Source organism: Tasmannia lanceolata, unplaced genomic scaffold, assembly GCF_043159265.1.
Source record: "Tasmannia lanceolata isolate RefF3 unplaced genomic scaffold, GAP_Taslan_0.1 ptg000008l, whole genome shotgun sequence".
Taxonomy (NCBI): Eukaryota; Viridiplantae; Streptophyta; class Magnoliopsida; order Canellales; family Winteraceae; genus Tasmannia; species Tasmannia lanceolata.
Window position 1 is genome coordinate 55,759,964 of NW_027518685.1, and position 3,727 is coordinate 55,763,690.

The following is a 3,727-nucleotide window of genomic DNA, read 5'->3' on the forward strand; positions in this document are numbered from 1 at the left end:
AGGAACGAGGAGCTGCAAAGGAAGGTCCACCCTCTTAATGAGCAGTTGCTCGAATATGAAGTGGATCTCCTGCTGGAGAGCTCTTGGGAGGAGGAGGAGGATTCCTCGGAAGAGTCCTCTTGGTTGTTCGGACTGATTTGGGGGGACCGATGGCCAGTTCCTTGAGGGTCAGGCTTTTTCTCTGTTTCTTTTTCTTTTTTTTTGTAGGCGGGGTCCTGGGGGCCCGGGCCTGCGCGCCCTGTTATCTTGCTTCTTTCCCCCCTTAGCTTTTGTAGGCCTATGGGCCAGAAAGGGATAATTAATGATCAGTTTCTTTCTGTACTTCTTACGTGTTTTTTACGCTTCCTTTCCCATTTGCGTGGTAGTTGAGTTTGTTCGAGCTGAGTGATGGTAGTGAGATTGGGTCCTTGCTATGGGATCCGGGCCTTTTTGTTTAGTCTGGCCACTTATGCATCTGAGTAGAGTTGTAGTGACCCCCGCCGGACCATTGTGTTAGGTTCTGAGTCTTCTCCCACCGTGCTATGTATTTTTCGTCTGGTGAAATTGAGGCTGGACCCTTTTGCTGGGTTCGGAGCCTTTTCCCACTGTACTTGGTATTTTCCATCTGGTGGAATTATAGTGATAAGGCCGGACCCTTTCGCTGGGTTCCGAGCCTTTTCCCACTGTACTTGGTATTTTTCATCTGGCGGAATTATAGTGATAAGGCCAGACCCTTTCGCTGGGTTCCGAGCCTTTTCCCATTGCGGGTACGGTTGGGCAACTTTAAAATTTGAGCCCTCTTTTTCATCAGGTGGGGCCAAGTTCGGGGAGGATGCTTTGAATGGCGTTTCACCTTGTTTTAGGCGGGAACGTTGTAGGGATAACTTGCTCGGGAAGTTAGTGATAGGGTAGAAATGTCTTTTAGCCACAAGAAATGGCGCTTCGATTTTCGGCGATTTCCTCGAATTCCCCAATCGGCGCCACGTGTGTACGTCCCATCCGATTGGAAAGGGAGGGAGGTTGGTCGACACGTGTCAAAACCCTAACTTTAAGGCTTTTTAGGGATTGTTTCGCCTTATTTTTTCGTCTTCTTTGGGTGAAGTGGGCTTTTCTCCGCGGCGATTTTGTCCAGTGGCCGATCTTTGTCAACTCTTCTCTAGTTCTTGTCCTTCTTCATTATTCGCTCCGGTGAGTTCCATGCCTTTTGTTTCAACTGATTTCTAATTCTTTTACAATGTCTGATGCAACTGGTTCTCACAGTCCATCGAATGAGTCAGTAGAAGTAGTGGAGAGGGACCCGCAAAGAAAAAGGAGGCGGTTGGTAAAAGGCGGGGGTGGCAGTTCCCAAGATGAACAGATGCCCAGGGAGTTGGAAGATAGTCCTGGGGCTTCTGGCTAGTCATCGGGGGTCACTCCCTCTGAACCCCTCGCTCGAGTTCCTTCTGCTCGTGAGGCGGAGTTTAGGGTTATAAGGTCCGGTGCTGTTATCCGCCCTGGCCGGGTGGCGTCGTGCAAGAGTTTCTTGGACGGAGAGGATTAGAAAGGAGTATCACATTCCCGATGATTACGGGATTAGGGTCCCTTCTTCTAGGGATGGGGTGTGTGAGGGCGTTGATGAGCACATTTATGTGTGAATTATAGGTAGGAAAAGCACGTATTTCTCTCATTTAAAGCGGTGCTACTAAGGTATTTTGTGTGTTTTTGGTGTTTCAGGTTGTTTTCTGGATTTTCACAGAAAATAGAGGTAAGAGATGGAATTGTAAAGAGAATTCAAGGATCTATATGGTTTGCAAAGATGAAGTGTGTGTGATTTGGATCTGTATCTTATCACTGCCGGTTACAAATTTGGGAAGGCAATTTGGGAAAACAACTGATTTGTATTTTGGTATTAAAATGAATGGTTCGGATTACACCACATTGAAATTTCATGTTGCTGGAATCAGTTGCTGGAATTAAGTAGTGCTGAAATTGCCGAATTCAAAGCTGCTGGAATCATTTGCTGGAATCGGTTGCTAGAATCAGTTATTGGAATTGTGCTGGAATAACTTGCTGGAATGGTAATGCTGCTGGAATCAGTTGTTGAATGGAAAGAAATTGCTGAATTAGAATGGGAATAGATGCTGGAATCATATTGCTGGAATTGTGCTGAATTGGGAGATAACTGAATTTCAAGTGGGCCCACTAATGTGAAAAAAAATATTGATTTTGGGAAAGATACATATTCGGCCAAATTTGGAGGGCCACCATATCAATTTTTAATTTTCTTTCTAAATAGGATTCGGCCAGGCTTGGAGTAGGCCCCATATTTACGTTTCCAATATTTGAAAATGGGCTGGAAAAAGGCAATAATTAAAGTATATGTGGAAATATGGGTTGGGTTTCGGGAGTCTTCTAATTATGGGAAGCTATACAACCAAGCATTATAGAATGATTCCAACCGACATTATCTTTCCTGGAAGGTATAAATCGAGTTATCTGTTGTTTTTGCTAATTAGAATTCGTGCAAGTGGGACCCACTTGGGTTATATTAGAAGGCTCAACAATTTGTTTCCACATTCGGGTTCAATGGGCAATTTGAATAGAAAGTAGAAAGCAAGCCATTTCTCATTTCTCATCTTAACTGTTGGATGGATTTTGCCTTTTCTTTTGGGAATCAATATATATGGAAATCCAATGAGTAATGGATTTGGTCACCCATCACTTATATAGGGTTTTATTTTTGTACAAATCACAATCATCCATGCCTTTCCCCTTTCGTATGGATGCTTGTTGATTGACAAAGATTAAATTCTATATAATTAATATAAATTAGAGGGTTAATTCGATTAAATACTCATAAATAATGACATCTTTTAGATCTTATTATTTATTGACTGTTTAGTTGGATTTTCAACCTAATTCAAAGGATTGTTTTAATTAATCAATTTTATCCAAACCCATGGTGGATTATAACCCTAAGTATTCTTTTATATTGAATTAAGGTTTTTACACTATTCCAAATTACTTTTGCAATTTTTCAATTTACTTAAGCCCTTAGAATTTGATTTTCTAATTAGATTAGATAAGTAGTTAATAAAGATCATTAGAATTTTGGTACACTTTGCCTAAATTAAGATTTTCAAATCGTAATCTTATTTGTGTTCGATTATTAGATTGTTTAGAATACAAATTTATAGATATTGTTGGCTCCAGAGGTACGTCCACGAAAATTCTGAGTAAATGCCAGGCAACATATATCATAGTTTATATTCTAAGTGATACAAGAATAAGATTCACAAACAAGATTTCTCTTCCCTAAGTTCGACCCGTGACTAGACGCGACCCGTGCACTTGCTGTTATTTTATAAATGAATCAAGTTTTTGGTGCCGCTATTCGAAGTGTTAGATTATTAGTTATTTTTAGTTTAGTTATATTTTTGGTTTCTTGCCTATCCATCTCTCTTACTTGGTTTTCTTGTGTTTATGACCGTAGGTTGGGTGCAGAACTCGGCCAATCGACTAGAAAGAGCAAACCGGTTAGAGACGGCGGAAGACATCGAACCAAATCCAAATCAAGTAGTCATGGCGGAAGAACAAGAGCCGCCCAAGAGTTTGCGCGATCGCTTTTATCCGGCCCGAACCGCGCAACCTTCTTGCATTAGATTGTCGGTTGCGCAGGACAATAATTTTGAGCTAAAATTGTAATTTATCTCTTTATTTCCTCATTTTCATGGCCTCCCTTCGGAGGATGCTTATTTGGTAACCCATC